Below are 19,000 nucleotides of genomic sequence, written 5' to 3'. Positions count from 1 at the left end.
AAAATAATTATTATGACCCCCGTTGGCCTCATATTCGTTACTTATCCCCATCATTGTTCCCTTCTCTTTGTATTCCTCTTCTCCCTTATTTGTTCTGATCTCTTGAATTTTAAAGAGGATTTTTAAATATATTATTGTAATTGGTTTCTAAAATGTTGTACAGCATCATGAGCACCTTGACAGGGGGCACTTTATAAATGAACATATTAATTAAATCATAAAATTTCCACAACATGAGGCAAATGCTGGTTGGCCCTAGGAACCAGGCACAGCACTCGTCCCAGCTGTAATACTGAAGGAAAATGAGTTAGAGAGAAGGCACAGATCTTATTAATTGCATGTATACTCAGCTCACTCTGCTCTGGCTTGTGGAAAGATCTACTGGGCATGCTCAGAGGCTTCACATAAACGTTAGCAAAGCCATTCCCATAACAATTCACATAGCCACTCCCACACTGCTAATTTTATATCTATTCTTAGAAAGATTGGCACACAAATAGACCACCAAAGCTGTGTTATTGTCCACCTCTCAAAGTTACACACACTTTCATTCTGTTCTTGATAAGAGTAAGATTATTTACAATAAGCTGCATGAATGGGCCCCTGCCTGGCCGAAGTGCTTGGCTCATATGTCTGTATGGACTACTTCCCACCACTGGATCCTAATTTTTGCTGGAGTGACTTTCCTGCTACAGCAAAACAAATGTCTTTTTGGGAAAAAGCCTGAAAAAAGGAAATTTCAAGCAAAAGGAGAACATTTTAGACAAGCATTTTAAACATGATTAGCTTGTTTCTCTAGTCCTGCATAAAATGCCAAATATGGGAAATACATAAAAATTGGATAATCTTATTCACATAGCTGTTTCCATCCAGGTCAATTGATCTGATTCTGCACTGCCTTGCACCTTGTGTAGTCCTTTACAGGTGTGCAAAGTAAGCAAAACTTCCATTCTGATTTGCATATTGACACCTACTTTTCAGAGGTGTCAGCTGCCATTCAAGTTGGTGCAAACATGCCCATTGGGTCTATCTGTGTGAATAAGGTGAGCAGGCTTCATACCTGGTCAGAGTCTAGGGCGGGACATTTTATGGAATTCAATCACCTAATTGGGATATCTGAATACTGATTGTTTAGTGATCAATCAGGTCCCTGCCCCCCCTCCAGCTGTTTCGTTAGCAATAAGCAATGATACTGCAAGAAGGCAGAGATCTTTATGGAACATCTATATAGGCCAGTGTTACATGCTGAGAGCTCTGTTTTTCCAGTATTAGCCTGGCCACCAGTTTGCATACGTGAGCTCCAGGTGTCATTCCAAACTGGGTATCCTCCTGAAACCTGAGCCTGTTTCTTTCTCCAGTCCCACGCACTTATATTACACCCTCAAGTTTTCCCTGAGAGTGACACCCTACATAGCAGCATGATGTCATTCTACCCATATCTCCTTTGCTATGGTCTGATCAGGGACTATCTAAAGAGAGACCTTGCCTGGAGTTCTGGTGAATTAAATGTTCAGATGTAACCTAGAGGGCTTCCCTGCAGGTCTATTACTCTCCCATAGGTACATTAAGAGAGCTGCTCAAGAGCCTGGGAGAGGGATGTGAAATTAGGCTTCTCCTGGCCAGTTGGGAAGACTTAACAGGTTATGAGGGTTTGTCCCCACTCTTGACTGGGCCAAACTCCACAGCAGTCATCACTACAATCAAATTATACTGCTCTTCACTATAACAGTGGTGGTTGGAAAGAGGTTACTAAAATGACATCTTGTTTTCTATTTACACTTCACTGAACTTACCTAGAGGTAGCACTGCTGGAACTGAACTCTGAAGAGACAAAATGGAGCTAATCCTAGACTACCAGGACTTATCTTGTACATAGTTGCTGCCTGTTCTAAAAGCAGTTATAAAACATTATTGTAGTGGAGTTTTTGTTGTTGTGGGATTCCAGAAGGATTTTATACCCCTTTAGCAAAATAACAGAAAACTAGTCAAGTTGACAGTTTAGGTACGGAAGATAGATGCTAAATTAAGCAACTTGTGGCGGCAGGATCCTTGTGCTTCAAAAACCTTTTTCAAGGTTGCAAAAAGTGGTGTCTTGAAGTGTGGTTGATAGCATCTGCTTCCAGTATTCCCCATCTGGTACTACAGTGCTGTTTACATAGACTTCTTTATCAAATGTCCATCATATACAAGATACAAGGATTTTTCTGTGACTTTCAGCAGGACAATTTCTTTCATTATCTGAAAATCAAGCTTTGTTCTTTCTGCTTCGTACAGTACATCATCTCTAACCAGTCCAGAAAGAAAGATTCTACAGTCAGAAGGTAGCTGGCACTATTTTTGATGATGCACAGGCTGAAGAAGAATACAGCTCATTCATCCATACCCTTGTTTACTCCACATTGCTGACAGTAGTAAGAACTTGTTTTTGTCAATAAACTGGTCAGATAACACATAAGGGAATAGACAAATGCAGTAACAAGCCACAGTTCAATAGAACTGCTTTTCTAACCTTAATCAAATTTTAAGAAAAAAAAATTCTGGTAAAACCTTTGCATCCAAGTTTGAGATAACTATTGTATGTTTCCCTGAGAGAAATAAAGAAATAATTATAACATGAAAAACAAATTAGCAGTAGAAATATAAATGTAGCTTTCCTATTATCTGGGACAATTCACATCAATCAGGATTGCAAGATTTTGTCCGAATTCTTAAAATCTAACCCAGTGCTACAAAGGAGCTCCTAAATTACATTTGTAAATTCTCAAGGTTCATCATTGTTCCCCTCTAGGAAATGTAAGAATTTTGTCTTTCATTTTACACTACTCTACTGTAGAAGATAGGGATATCCCCAAGTTCTGAATTTGTATCCAGTCATGTTAAGGAAGAGTTTTCCTCGCCAATGAGTTATTTCAATAGCAAATAGTAGTGCAGCATTTGGTATGTAATGTTCAGATAAACAGAAGTTACTAAGTGTACATAGAGAAATATCTTGAGAAAAATAACAAAGTTATGTAAATAATATGGATTTCCTCAGGGAAAATAAAAGGGCAGTAGATGCAAAAAATTGGTCTGTTTGAACCTACAATTACTAAGAATTTTAATATGTATTTTATTTTATTTTTCTGGATAGAATTATTTAATGAAATAAGGACTATATTACCATTTGAATTATTAAAATGAGAAATGAGTGCTTATTTGTGATTTTTTCTTGCTAACACAGAGTATTTAAGCCTGTGTGCTTCAAATATTAAAAAGGAAAGAGGTTTTAGCTGATGTAAAGTTATGGGAACAGAGTTTGAAACATGACCTGATACAATAGGTGGTCTACATATTTGTATAAAGCTTTCTAGAATGTAATGTAAACATGAAGTCTTGTCGCTATACAATCACCCAGTTAAACATGTGTTATCTATAACTGGATTACTGTTCATTTAAGTGGCTCACAACAAAAATGTATACTTTGTAGCATGCTGTCCTGTAACTACTAAGTACTCTGGTTTGCAAGGTGCTAATTTCCTTATGGTGCACTTGATATTTAACTAGACCTTTTTCATATCTACTAGAGTACAAGCTTGAATGAAACTCAAGATCATGCATGCAAATAAGAAAATGCATTTTATTGAAATACACACAGTTCTCAAACTTCTCCATTTGTACATGAAGAAGTGACCCTTTTTTTTTTTTGTTCCATTGTAATTTCTCCTTATCAGAATCTCTTTACAGAATCTATTAACATCATGACCAGGGATCCAACTGGGCAGACATACACTCAAGTGAGTAAAATCATGCATGTGCATAAATATCTGAACGTTTTAATAAAGTTCTTAGCTTTATGTAATTCTCATGTGGACACTGTTAATGATAGCAACTGATCTTTCTCTCAGAGTGTAGGTACGATAAATCTGCATAGCAGGGCACATTCAAAGTTTACTAGAGGTTGAAGAGATGTATTTCAGTAGCAGAAAAGCACTTATGCAGAGCACATGAGAGTCTCACCAATGGGATTATTTATATGCTTAGAGTCTAAATGTGCTTGCATGCTTTGCTGACTCAGGACCATAGAGACATCTTATTCTTATAGTCTTGTTTTGAAATATATTGCAAGACAACCTGGCCATTTGTAATTTTGTGCTGTTTGTTGTAGATTCAGAAATACTTTTACACTAAGAAAAGTCTAATTCAGAGAACTGGCTTTTTAAGACACTGTTTAGAATTCCAACATTGCCCTGTCCCTCTCAAACTCAAAGAAAGCCTGTCAGAACACACACATGACACATACAGGTCACTGATGACATACAGTTTGATCTCTGCATTGCTTATGCGCTCAACACACCCACTGACTTCAGTAGGAATTCTGGGTGTACAGGAAACAAACGATCAGGCCCATAGTTCTTAGTTTGTCGGTTCACCTAAACTTTCAAAATGCAAATATGTTTGTATCATCATGACTGATGTTGTTCTGTGTAAGTTTTAGTGTTTCTAAAAAGATCTCATATTTATTCTGGCAAGGAAACAGATAGCAGCCTTCTTTATACGATGCAATACTTGCTTACTAAACAAAGGGCTAAACTATAGAACCAAGTGCTGCAAAGCATGCTCTTTAAAGCTAACTTATCAATAACAATAGGTTAGTACAGGCAAAACTTCAGAGCTGTAACAATGCTGGCATTATATCAATTTACTAAAAACTGTGAAACTAAACTCAGATTCCATGAATGATGCAAAAGAGTTGTTGCTTTATACACCAACAGTGCACACACCGTAACAGAGCAGAAGAAATAATCCAGAACACCTGGGAGGAAGTTAGAAATAGCGACTTTCAAGTCTTTCTGAAAGGAAAAAATGTTGCCCTTGGTAGCATAGAGATAATTTAGTCTGAAATTAACATTTCAGTGTCATGAAGACAAGCCTACTTCATGGTCATGCATTCCATGTTCTGAAAAGAGATTTTGCTTGGTCTCTTGGGGGTTTTACAATATTTATAGTCTCAGTTGTAAAGTTCTTAAAATTGTCAACTATTTAGCTTGAAGATGCAGTACATTTTGACAACGATTTCTGAAACACAGTCATACCAGTTTGAGCCCGATCCTACAAGGCAATCTGCTCAGACTTCAGTGAGACCCTGTGCTAGAAAGGTCCTCATAGAAAGATCATTTGCAAGCGCATTGTTCCCAGATAGAAACACTTCTCATAGCTGGGGCAATCAAAAGACAAGCCTTACAGATGTTCTGATACCATGTCATACACAGCTTTCACTATGTTTTTTAAAGGGGCTTTGTCATGTGGGTTAGCACCCACGATTTAGAGATTGTGGGGGGCATTTAAACCAAACAAAAAACTGTTTTAGAATTTTAAATGGCAATTTAAAGTATTTGGTTTAATTAGATTTATGAATCCCCTGCAGAGCTAGCAACTCATACATTGCAGCACTGGGTGCTGGAATGTCAAACTGATTCCTTATCAAATTGATTAATAATCTGAGGTAGCAGTTATGGAGGGAATGTTAATTGTTTACAAAAAGAACAGCTCCAGAGCCAGATGCTGCTCTTGCAGTGCAGAGCAACGATAAAGCCAGTGGATCCGGATCCTGTGAATTATCTCTGGCTAGGGAATCTTTGAGGTCCACAGAGCCACCATAGCAGTTCCTGTGCCAAACCCCTTCCCCTTCTCCTTCCCCCCCCCCCCACCCCATCTGCTTCCCGGTATAGAAGGGATGCAGCCAAGGGAAGGATGTCATGGCCAGGTATTCCTATACCCCCATTAAAGCCTGGCTGACAGAATCCCTCACATATGTAGCGCCACTGGCGTCAGAGACTGTCTGTATGAGTTCAGTGAGCAGGAGCTGCACCAAAGTTTTATGCTTTTTGTTGAGGACCAAAAACAAATGCACCTGAAAATGTCTGACCTGAAAACTAATGAAATCCAACCAGGCTGGAGAAATGTTCTCCCTGCCTAAGGACTGCCACTTTACCAAAATCTGTGCCAGCCTTTATCTTGGATGGTGTTATAGCCTTCACAGGCCCCTGTCAGACAAAAAACTCTATGATGGCCTCAATCATCCAATATTGCCTAGAGGGTCCAAATGATATTAGCGGTGCTGCTAACAACACACAATCACCTATCCACTTACTAAATAGCATTCTTCCAGCTTTTCCCAGTTATGCCCCAAACCATTCAACTACTGGAGTAATTCGTGGGAAACCCCTGTCTTCCCACACTGAAAATATTCCTTAAGGAAGTGAGGTACCACCGTAGGCATGTGAGCATATTTTATTATCAAGCCACATCTAACCCCCACTTAAAAGTGCTGGTGAATTGCCATTGTGTCTGCTTAAAGTCTCTGCTCCCTCAACAAAGCTTTGGCCGTGGCACTATTAATTGATCCAGGAGTCACAGTGAGCAGCTTCATCCAAAGTCAGTGGTAGCATCACTCCAAGAGAAAGTAGAATTCAGGGTGAACAAAGTAACAGCCTCAAATAATCAAGTGCAGACTCCTCATGTGGATGGTGTAGGTAGGAGAATAGCCCGTGTCTTACTGAGATTCCAGCATAGAGATGTCCCACACTGAGCAATCATGCACCACATTTCCTTAGCAGCAAGAAAGACACAGTCTCCCCTCCAATTAATATACCTATCTCATAGAACTGGAAGGGACCCTTAAAGGTCATCAAGCCCAGCCCCCTGCCTTCACTAGCAGGACCAAGTAATGATTTTTGCCCCAGATCCCTAGGGTGGCCCCCACAAGGATTGAACTCACAACCCTGGGTTTTTAAGCAGGCCAGTGCTCAAACCACTGAGCTATCCCTCCCACCTCATTCTGTTAACCAGAGTTAACTGAAGATTAAGACAAGCAGCAGTCTCTTAAACAGGATGTTTCCTTGCTTCACATTTAAAGAAACATGATTATCTTGGATTTCTTCTAGGAGAAGGTTAATGGGCAGACTCAGTTACATAGGTACTACTTGAGGGAGGTTTGAGCCAAGAAGTTAAGATCTTAATCCAAATATCCTCAGAACTGGAGCATAGTATGATTTAAGTGTTTGTTTGGGCCTCTCTGCTTATTATTGCACAAGAGTTGTGTCCAGTGCCTTGGAGAGGGTACAGTACTGAGGTTCTCAACGTTTTTCTTTCTGAGCCCCCCCACCCCCACATGCTGTAAAAACTCCATACCCTACCTATGCCACAACAACTGTTTTTCAGCACATAAAAGCCAGGGCCACTGTTAGGGTTGCAAGCAGGGCAAGTGGGGCCCCACGAAACTAAGTTGCTCAGGCTTCGGGTGGCAGGGTTCAGGATCCTGGGCTTCAATTCTGCGCAACAGGGCTTTGGCTTTCTGCCCTGGGCCCCAGTGAGTCTAAGCCCAGCCCTGCTTGACGGACCCTCTGAAACCTGCTCGTGGCCCACCAGGAGGCACCAGACCCCTGGTTGAGAACTGCCGGTATAGTAGACTTCATGCACTTTGTACCTTACATTATGCAGCCTGACAATCTAGTTTGGTTACATCTGGATAACACTTCTCTATCCAGATACTTATGGCCTCCTCACTGAGTACAGGTTCTTTTCTCCTGCCAGAATATTGTACTATTCTCAAATCACTTGTAAGTAGAAGATTGTCAGTGATCAACACCACTTTTATTTACTGTTTTATAATGTAATAGTCAAGAAACTTGCCAGAGAAGGTTATTCATTAGCTTAGGTCATTTTTTTCCCCTCTTAAGTACCTTAAAGCAAATGTGATTTGCATATTTATTAAAATGCTTTACTTATTTGTATACATGTACATTTTTAAGTAACTGTTGTAAATTAATTCATGAAAATGAGCGTTTCATGGATACCTTTAAGATGATTCTTTCTATAGAGTAGGTCAGTCAAAACAACTACTGCTGGTTATTTTAAAATAAGATTAATATAGCAATAATTAATGCTAGCGTGTCTTGGGGATACAGGGAGAGCAGCACATATTGCACATTCTCAAGTCCATATTAAACGACAGAGAATTTTCTCTAGAGCCAAGAGATTGGACGCTAGTGTCTATCTTCAGTGCACAACTGCAGCGTATTATGGTTGTCAGTTGCACAATTCATATATTTTTACAAAACACTATTATATTACAATCCAAGACTTTACATCAGTATCATGACTGAATTGCGTTGTAGCTAGCTGAGGACCAATCACACAGTTTTTTCTCAAGAGAATAGTTCCTACTCATGTGAACAGCCTCACTGAAGACAATAGGACTGCTCATGCAAGTAAGGACTGTTAGAGTAAGGGTTGCAAGATGAGGGCCCTTAGTTTTCACTTGACATCAATGGCTATTTGTCAGGATGGGCAGGAATGTTGTCCTTAGCCTCTGTTTGCCAGAAGCTGGAAGTGGGCGACAGGGGTGGATCACTTGATGAGTTCATTCCCTCTGGAGCACCTGCCATTGGCCACTGTCAGAGGACAGGATACTGAGCTAAGTGGACCTGTGGTCTGACCCAGTATGGCTGTTCTTATGTTCACACATTCCTCCAGAAGAACAAAACAAACAAGATTATGCCAAAAAGCTGGCTAAGCAGAACTGTGGAGTCTCTTCCCCATTATTCTAGAAAACAGGATTTTGCTATCAGTATTTAGGAGAGAAAGGATGGTATTGAGAATAGGTGCTGGACTGGGGATTTAGGAGATCTTGGCTCAATTTTGATTTCTTGTGTAACTTTGGGCAAGTCACTTACGATAATCCACACACACAATGACATTACAGCCTCTCTCTTACCATTTGTCTGTCCTGGCTATTTAGACTGTAATCTCTTTAGGGCAGGGCCTGGCTCTTATTTGTGTTTGCACACTGCTTAGCATAATGAGGCCTAATGTTTAACCCTCCTACTAGTAGTATTTCATTTGATTGGGCGGGGGGAGAAGAGAGAAGTGGGGACCGGTCAGTGGTTAGCCAAATAATCTTATGTAAAATGAGACGTAGGACCTCAGCTGTGCCAGGGCTCCATTTGTCATGGCTTTGATGAGCATCAAGGGTAGCTTTGAACTGTCTTTGTAATCCCCTGACTGCAGGGGCTTCTAGGAGCCAGTTTTTGGCCCACGATATAATGCAGGGAAGTCTGAGGTTCCGCTAATTTTTGCCAGTTTGTAACAGCCCCTGAGTCCTTATGTTGGCTGGAGATCACAGAATGGAGCAAGCTATGGCCACTGGGGCTGGTGGAGGTGGCACAGAGCTAGCTACACTGGCTCAATGCCCATCTGGGATTTCCTATGCTGAGGGGAATCCTCAACTGGCTTGTTAGTGCAGCATTCTAGCCCCTTTGCACCATCAGAATGGCATAAAAAGGGGCAAAGGGGTATATAGGATCTAGTCCATAATGTCATTAAGGAACAAATCTGTCCTAACCAACATCAAATTACACTAAGTTTTGTAACATCTCACAACTATGAAGAAGCACTTAAATAATTTTTTTGACCTTTTCTGTAATAGAGGCATCATATTTTAATGCACAGAAAGAGAATATTAATACTATAGACTTTAGTGTAAGCCAAAAGGCCAAATATTAGTCAGAATTGGCCCAATCTTGCCATCCATACGTGGGCAAAATGCCTGATAAAATCAGTCGGTATTTTGCCTGCATTGGGACTGCAGGATTCAGGTCCATGTGTCCTTATGATTGTTTTCCTACAATAGGGAAATTCAATCTCTGTTTAGTGTTTCTCGTCTATTTCCTGCCAAATGTTGCTTTGGAGACTGTAAAATTTTGAAATTTTAAAACATATTTCAAGAAGCAATTCAGTCTTTTTTTTTAAACTATATTTTTAAAAAGTATTTTCTCTTCCACTCTGTGCAAAAGAAGTGATCTTTAATTAGATAATTAATTGTATATATTTTTCCTACTTGTTAGCCATGTATTTTTTATATTAAAAAATAATTGAGAAATTGATTTTTTAAATCTTTTTTATTATTACCACCAGCATCTTGCAGAGCTTTGACCTATAATTTTTAGAAATGATCCTGAAATATGGAGAAATCTGGTACCAAGAAATTTTTATTAAATTAGTAAAAATGTATACTCTCTGGATCAGATGAGGTACTTTTTAAATGGTGTATACATAAATACTGTAGCTTCTGGAATTAATTGACATTTGGTTGATTCAATACACAAATGAGATGATACAGCTTTAAAAAGGAATATCTCCTAGCAGGTGGAAAAGGTGTAGCCCTGGAACTTGTATATACACAGAACTTCCACTGGTTAAGTAAACTATATTTTTTAATTGGTTTGGTTGAACCAGTCCAAACTCCTTTGTGATCAATCTTTATAAACCAGGTTTAAATGGTTTAAAAAAAACTGTCCACTATGGAGTTGGCACTAGTTTAGCTGAATTGATTTAAAAACACACCCTTAGTTAAACCGGTGCAACTCTCTGCATAGACTGGGTCCTGATTATTAAAAGGAAGCTGCAGATCTTTACTCATATGAGTATGAGTAAGATCACAGAAGCCACTGACTACTCATGCGAGTAAACATTTGCAAGATCAGCCCCTAACGGCTATATTATCCATCACTCCCCACATGGAACTCTTTGCATTAAAAAAATATCTGGCCCTAAAGCTACATCCAGATGGATTTAAAGTTTGTTTTTTTCCTTTTTTGTCTTTCAAGATGAGCACCTGTTGCTTTAAAAAGCAAACAAGGATCAGAGCCCTCTGTAGGTGTTGTAGAACACACTGAAAATAAACACTATGTCTAATTGTTTACCTCACCCAAACTGCGTTTATTTCAGTTTCCAAATCATCCCTTGAACTTCAGAGCACTAGGATCTACAGTGACTGGAAGCCAGAGCAAACTGGTTGGCTAAGAAAACTCTCTTTTGCCCCCTCCCTTTCCTTCCAAGGGCAGATCCTTTCTAGGTTCCCCTCCCATAATACAAACACAACTGTCTGAGGTACTGTGGGATCACCCTATGCTTGGAAGGTCTTGAGATTACAGCATGGAAGCAGAAGGAATCTAAACCCCTAATTCTATCCAAAAGACACACACGTGCCTTCCTCACCAGTACCATATGAATAGGTAGATGATGGCATAACACTTAACTTCCTCTGAAGCGGATGCTCTGCTAGTTCACCAGTGTTAGTTGATCTGTAACAGCACTATCCTGCAGCTGTTACTGACAAACTCTCAAACCTCCGTTTTGATAGTTTGCCTGAGTAGTAAAAGCAGGATCGGTCCCTACCCGGTGTGAGATTGCTGTCTTCTCTCCCTGCAAAGGCTAAAGATGTGTCTGTGAAACCCAACTTCCACTTGCCCAAGGGTGGTGAAACTTAGGGCTTGGCTACACTCGAAACTCCAAAGCGCTGCCATGGGAGCGCTTTGAAGTGTGGTCGCTGCAGGTACTCCACCTCGCCGTGGGGATTAGCTGGCAGCGCTGGGAGCCGCGCTCCCAGCGCTGGGTCACTGTTTACACTGGTGCTTTACTGCTGTGACTTGCTGCGCTCAGGGGTGTGTTTTTTCACACCTCTGAGCGAGAAAGTTGCAGCGCTGTAAAGCGCCAGTGTAGCCAAGGCCTTACTCAGAACTAGAGCCCCTGCATGATAGCACACAGAATAGCTTTGCCACTGAGCTAGTTTCTACATTTTCATTTGATTACACAAAAACTGAAGGAAGAAAAAAAGACTATGTATCTGATCAGTGCAGACGAATAACTCCCATGCTAAGGGGAAAGTCTTCAATGCCATGTGTGGAGGATTTAAATGCACAACTCCTGTTGGCAGCAAGGGGTAATTTTGTGACTAATCCACCACACACACTAGTAACAAATTTCCCTAAGGTGTTACAGAAATTTGGGAGGGTGGGGATAGAGCATCTTTAAAAAAAAAAAAAATCCCAGTCCACACCCTCCTCGGAATTCCAGTCACCAACCTTGTTCAGACAGCATGCGCTAAGCAGAAAATAATATTTATGAGGCACACAAGGTGGGTGAGGTACTCGTGCTTATTCGATCAACTTCTGGTGGTAAAAGAGAAGCTTGTGTGTGTCAGAGAACTGGAAAGCTTGTCAATTTCACCAATAGAAGTTGGTCCAGTAAAAGATATTACCTCTTCTGCCTTGTCTGTCTCATGCTGAGACCAATATGGTTACAACACTGCAAACGATAGTATTTATAGTCAGTCAGTCAGTCTTCTTGCTTAGAAGACCTGATAGTATTGGAACAATGAGTTCACCTAAGGTGACCCAGATAGCAACTGTAAAAAATTGGGACGGGTGGAGGGGTAATAGGTGTCTGTATAAGAAAAAGCCTCCCAAAAATCAGGACTGTCCCTATAAAATTGGGACATCTGGTCACCCTAGGTGCACCTCTGAGATGTCTTTATTCAGGTAAAACTCCCATTGACTTAGGAGAGACTCTTTGGGCCTAGATACACCACAGCTAAGTTTGGGGACCCAGTTACCATTGAATTTAATGTAGACTTAACCCTGAAATGCACCTGCGAACCCACTTCTGTATCCATGCAACATACACAGCTCCCCGCTCTTCAGGACAGTGCAATTCACAGGATCAGGCCTGTAATTCTTAGAAATGGCTCTGTGCATTCTGCTGCCAGAATGGAAAGGTTTTAGGGCTAGACCAAGAATGTAGAGATTGGGGCTACCCGAAATTCTTTTGTGAAGTCTGCAATTGCTTTGTATACACGTTTTTAATGCACTTGTGATTCTTTGTGCCGGCATATGCATATTTTTGCATGCTGAATTCAAATCTTTCAATACATTTTCAAGGAGTCTTATGATGTGTAATGTAACAACTCTAAGCATAAGTGATGGTGCAGATGTTGGAAAGCTAACTCTGCAGATAGTGCTAGTGAAGGCTCTGAGTTGCTCAGGACGATAGAAAAGGCTAGATTCCAAAGGGTTAATGAAATGTAAGTAGTAAGCACACTTGGTAGCATTTTCAAATACTCAGCCATTGCCAAAAACAAAAGGTAAGAAGCACTAGTCTATGCTGAGGACTAAAATATCAGTGTTTGAAACCAAGCCACTTTTTACCTAGCTCATAACACCATATTTAAAGACGAAGTTTTTCTAAGACTTATGTCTCCATTGTATCAATGAGAGCAGCATTGGTCTAAACCCGAGACAAACCAGGCTAAACATGTACATGTTGGCATACTTGAAGTTCAGCAAGAATTCGCTATAATGGGTTTGGAGATTGTATGTTCTAGTTCAGCATCTCACAAACTGGGGTCCACGGCCCACGCTCATCAACTCCTTCCCCTCCCTCCCAGTGCCTCCAGCACGCCAGGGAACAGCTGTTCAGTGTCATGCAGGTGGTGCTGGGAGGGAAGGGGAGGAGCAGAGACAGGGCATGATCAGGGGAGGGGGATGGAAAGGGGGGAATTGGAGGGGTAGGGGAGCAGGAAGAGGTGGGGTAGGGCAAGGCCTTGGGGGAAAGGAATGGAGTGGGGGTTGGGCCTGGGGCTGAGCAAGAGATTTGGGGGCCCCGAAAAATTTTAAAATCAAAATGGGGGTCCTTGGGTTACTGAAGTTTGAGCACCGCTGTTCTAGTTTATCTAGGAGCCTACACGTGATAAAAGGCTTAAAGTAGCTCACAGAGACAGTGAGGAGAGAAAAGTAGCACTGTTTAGTGACCATTAATTTGCAAGATGTATGTTGGTCACTGATCTCATGTAAGTTTGTCAGAATTCAGTTCTGTTGCAAATAGATGGTGATGAACTAGCCTAGCAGAAGCAGCTTCCTTTGATCACAGTGAATGAATGTATGCAACTACAAACTATGCATTTCCATACTGTCCTTTATTGTATTTTGTATTGATTCAAAACCAAACAAATTTTCTGGATATCTATCATATTGCTCCTGAGGGCCCCAGCCCGCATTCTTAACACACCCTGAATTCCCCTCGACTTCAAAGGGAGTTTTGAGAGAGTAAGGAATGAAGGATCAGGCCCTGTAGTTTTCAATGCATGCTTCACTAGAGAAATGATTAGAAGATGGCAGGAAGACATGGGAAAATAAAGAAGTATTACATAGAACATTAAAGTACAGGCAGTTGCTTCTTCTGTAGTACATGTCAAACCATTCTGGTGAATGAGTAACATATGTTTCTTATATTTTACCTTGCAAGAGTCAGATGTGCTAAGAACATTGTTGCTTTAAAAGGTACAGTACAGTAACCCTGGACTACAAGTCTAAGATGGTTTTTGCTTATACGCAATCTACTCAAACACAGAATACTCATATAAAGATAGCAGTGGCGCTATTTTTATATTTATCTAGAAAAGTATATGCTTCTAGTGGGTATTCAGTTACAATTTCAAAAATAACATACAGAAATGTTTTTATTTTATGGATCAGCTCACTTCCTAATTCTGTAGTTTTTATAAAAGTAGCATGAAAATATATTTTTCAAGTTACATACATATTTCTTAATTTACTGTGTTGCATTGTAATATTCCCATCCCTTCTAAAGCTTTTTTGTCACATTAGCCACTATAGTTTTGTTTTTTAGCAAAGCTTGTGTCTGTTCTCCAGTATGAAAATCATTCTTCCTAGCACTACTGTGGCGCTGATCCTGCAGCGTGATGCACACTGGCCTTGCACCAACACTGAGTCTATTGATTTCAGTAAGGATGTGGGCCAACATCTTCAGCTGGTGTAAACTGTCATAGCTATTGGAAGTATAACCATTTGTACCAGCTGACAGTCTATCCCCAGCAAGGGCACGTAAGTCCATCTGCATAGACCCTCAGTGCAGTCAAAGGGGATCTGTGGAGACCCAAGGTCTCACTAAACATATCACTGCCAGAGCAGGGCCTATGGCAAAAATAAAGAGGCACTATTACATTTCTGTGCAATCTTTGATTGCGCTTTGGGTCTGACCAAGGGCCCACTGCAGTCAACGTGAGCCCTTACGGTGACTGCAGTGGGAGCAGGTCAGGCCCTTTGTCATCAGTTAATATCACAAACTTCACTTTTTAAACATGAGAAAAAGAGCTTCCAACTCTGGCGCTAATGGAAATATTGGAAACTTAATATATATTTGGAAAGTATTTGAAAAATAAATTGTCTGTCTTTTATATAACTTTTAGCCAAATACAAGTGTTCTGATTACTACTTATGTGGATATCTATCCGACTGTAAATAATCTTATAATGTTCAGCTACATAAACCTGGAGGAAAAAAATGACTGTTCATCAGCTATGCGTTTTGCTAGCTATTGGTATATTATGTATATCTCTATAGATAGAGAAGGTGATGTGTTTAAATGTTGGGTGTTTTTTATTGCTGTTCCTCTAAGGAAAGACAACTTGTTTTTATTCTACTTGTTTTCTCTTTTATGAGTTAAATGAAAAAAAAGTTTTCTAATTTTTTGCACCAGAAATGGATAAATAACAGTTGCTATGTGTATCAGGACATTAATTTCTGATTGAAAATTTAAAATTTAAAACTGGCCGTAAGGGGCACACCAGTTAAAATGCACTTTTCCTGTGGCACAGTGTATTCTCTCTCAATGGCCTTTCAAAGGACAATTAAAATGTTTACATTTTTTTTGTTGTCCATTATAGTATCAAACATTTAAATGGCTTCCCTGAAACTAGAGAAAGATCTCATGCATTACCGATGTACCAGGATCCAAGAAAGGATCATTACAGTTAGATAAAATAAGGAATTTGTACAAATACCATTTTAGTGATAGTTTTCTAACATTTGGGCTCTCATACTTTGTGATGCTTCAATGTGTCAATAAATATGCTCTTGCTTAGCTAGTCTAACATCATTGTAGACCTGTAATTTACTGTTTATGGTTATGCCATGGTTTGCACTGGCTTGAATTCAGTAGAATGCTGGCCATCCAGCCATTCAGACTGTTACAATGTCCACAAAACATTAAATAAATGCACTTGTAATTGATTAACTATTATGGAGTATGTTCAACTATTTCATGTAATAAAAAGGCTTTGTGTATAACTTCTACTTGTAGGTTGGTTGTTTGTGCAAAGTTTCATTCTTTTACAGTACAGGACTGTAAGCATACTGAGCCTAACCAGTCAGCAGAAGTGGGATTGGACCATCATCAGCCTGGTCATAAGTCAGATATTTACAGGTGATCTCATGGTCTACCTTGGGACTGGAAATTTGGACCCAGAGTTTTAATTTTGGCTCAGAGAAGTCACTTAGCCTCTTCCTCTATTTCCCCATTTCAGATTTGTGCGCTCAAAAATACAGACCTCTACCTGCTGAGCTGAAGCAGCGGCTCCGTCCTCTCAGCATGTTAGCTGCTGTACACGTGAACAGGCTTCAGAGTGCCAGTGTTCCAACAAAAGCTCCCGAAATGCAACATTTAAAGTAGTAAGTTAAAGAGCAGCTTCATTAGCTTTGCCTAGAAACAGGATTGCCATACACCAAAAGGGATCTGAGATGCATTCCAGCTAGTGATGGTCCATAAAATATATACATAGAAGCAGCAGATTCCCCTTTTGAACCACTGTTGTGAATGTGTAGCCTAAGAACCATGAAAACTAACCTAAACACACTATCATTCAGATACCTTGCTGAGAACTCAGTCCCAGGATAACGGTGGGGCTGGCAGCCAGACCACATACTTCCCCTGCTCACATTTTTTTTCCTCCTGTTTTGACAGTTTTCCAGCCAGATCTAGTAAAGGATTGTCTCAAACCTCAGCCCTTTCTCGGAACCAAACACCAGAGGAAGCCCCGCTCTTGCCGTCCCTACAACCGTCCAATACATTGCTGGTTTCCACCGACATGCTTCTGACAAGATTTCTTTTCACTTTCCAACCAGCTCCCATCCTTATAAGAGCTGTTTTGCTTCTCTTAAATATTTATTTTGAAACCAGGAATGGTCAGCGATTACTGCCAATGAAAGATGGCTACTTGGTGGGCTACTTTAGAGGAAAATCCCACTCCTGTAGGAAAGTTATCCACAGCCATGTGGTCCTGGAGCTGGCAGTCTCAGCAGAGAAGTTCAGGACTAAATGGCATAAAGAGCGAACTACCCCATCACTCCTAGAGCTTGTCCCTCCAGAGCAGTGGTGAGCTACAGCTGTGCAATGGGGGAGAACTGATTTGAAATAATATATCGTGCACTACAAATGCTCTAAAGCAAATGTTTCCAGTTAAATTCAACTGCAATAAAATAATCTTAACATACAGTATTTAAAAGTGTTTCATGATTGCACATCCTGTTTACTGTGTGAAATTGTACTTCAATAGTTAGATCAGCCTCTGTCATGAAGCTGGGGGCTCTCTTAATTCTTCCTAGTTATGTGCTTTGTGGCACATTTTTATGTTCTCTCATCAAGAGAGAGACAGGAGTCAGCCTTGAAACTTTATGCTCCATTTAGTGGACAAACTCAAGGGATTACCTTTCTCTAATTACATTGCACTTTTGTCACTATGGTCATCTGGATAATTTATAGCATCACCTAGGATAGAGCTCAGGTCCTTCTGCTCACAAAAGAAAAACAGCTTTGGACTCACCAAACATGCCAAAGGAGAACTCCACTAGCTCTAGCAATACCAAGGCCTATGAAACAATCTATGACAGTCAACCAGGTAAAGGTCAGTGAATATAAAGAGTTAGCAATACATTATAAAGCATTATATTAATCGTCTGCTCTGCAAGATTAATGCTGCAACATTATTGTAATACAATCCTATTTTCCAGTAAATTTCGTAGTAGAAACCTGCTGCCCTGCAAGTCACAACATACTATTAAGTAAAATTATTTCATGTAACATTATTCTGGAGCCCCTAGCTTGGATAGGTTTTGTTTTAGTTCATTAACTTTGACAACCATCTGCCAAGATTTCTAGCAATGCTCAGTCTAGATAGTTTGGAACCAAATTAAAATATTTGTGGTTGTAAAACTGCAGTGTTGGTTTGAAGATCTGTAGCGATGCAAGAAAATTTAGTCAACCGGGAAAACATTCTGCTACCATTTTAAATCTAGCTCTAGAGATGAATGACAGAGAAAACATTTGCATCTTCCTGAAGTTTCATATCATTCCTCATCCTGATATTGTCAGTGATACACAGAAGATTTTATTTATATTTGCTGGGGAGGGAACTGAGAGAGGGAGACTTTAAGCTCGTTAATTATAACAGTGGACAGGTGCTGTGCAAGTTTCCCTTACATCTGTATATATCAGCCCTATCCTGCTTAGTAGCCTCCCAACTCAGTCTCCTGTACTATAGTTACTCTGCTATAGTAGCCTGTTCTGAGCTGAGGCTCAGCCATGCTGAACTTGGCCAGCTTGTAATGTGTTTTAGGGATATAAGAAAACGTATATCAATAAAAATCTATAGCATGACTCTGAAGATCCAGAGCATTAATTCATTGAATGTTACTGCCTGTGATTCATTCACAAAGATGTAAACCGCATTTTCTCTATTAAAACTGATATATGCTTGTCTTCCCAGCCACAAAGCTTTGCAGCTTTGTTCCAAGTGCACCGAACAACATCATGTTTATTTTAGTTTTAAAATGACTTTGGCTTCTAAATGTGGTATTTTAAAGATGGCAAAATGGCAGAAAATGTGAGAAAAAAAATGACCTTCTGATGGGGGATTTCAAATGAGTCAGTCTGCAGGTATTTGTGATGTACACATGGCTTGATTTTTACAGGTGTGAGCACCCACCAAGCCACTGATATCAATGGAAGCGGCAGGTGCTCAGCATTTGTGAAAAAAAAAAAAAAATCAGGCAGTTCATTTAATTGGGCAAACCTTTATCACATACCGACCTCTTGTGGTGTATAGAGAATTCACAGTCTCTAAAAATTAAAGGCATGTAAATAGAGATAATTCTAAGTGTTTGTGGAGAGATGCCTTCAAGAGCTAGTTATATAAATTGGGACTGTACCACTACTTACATAAGGTTAATAAAAACACTCCGCCTGACTCAGAAGCTAACAATAGATGCTCTTCTTTGGTCTTGCTCCCCCTATCCGTGGAGGGCAGCGAGCCACGTAACATGGCAAA

General features: G+C 40.1%; 1 protein-coding gene across 4 annotated transcripts in view; it reads left to right on the top strand.

Moving 5' to 3' along the window:
- The window catches only part of ZNF704 (zinc finger protein 704), a 161,133-nt gene extending 144,049 nt beyond the window's left edge, over nt 1–17,084 (top strand). For 2 of the 4 annotated variants that reach the window (XM_030553334.1, XM_030553336.1), the window contains exon 10: nt 2,275–6,673. The gene's annotated coding sequence lies outside the window, so the exon portion shown is untranslated. Of the gene's footprint in view, nt 1–2,274; nt 6,674–16,013; nt 16,102–16,201; nt 16,347–16,638 lie in introns of those variants that run through there. The other 2 variants (XM_030553335.1, XM_030553333.1) reach the window with 2 other exon arrangements.
- Nucleotides 17,085–19,000: the final 1,916 nt, after the last annotated feature.

This window comes from Gopherus evgoodei, chromosome 2 (genome assembly GCF_007399415.2).
Source record: "Gopherus evgoodei ecotype Sinaloan lineage chromosome 2, rGopEvg1_v1.p, whole genome shotgun sequence".
Classification (NCBI taxonomy): Eukaryota; Metazoa; Chordata; order Testudines; family Testudinidae; genus Gopherus; species Gopherus evgoodei.
Note: the sequence above shows the minus strand (reverse complement) of the source record. Positions and strands in the feature narration are given on the sequence as shown.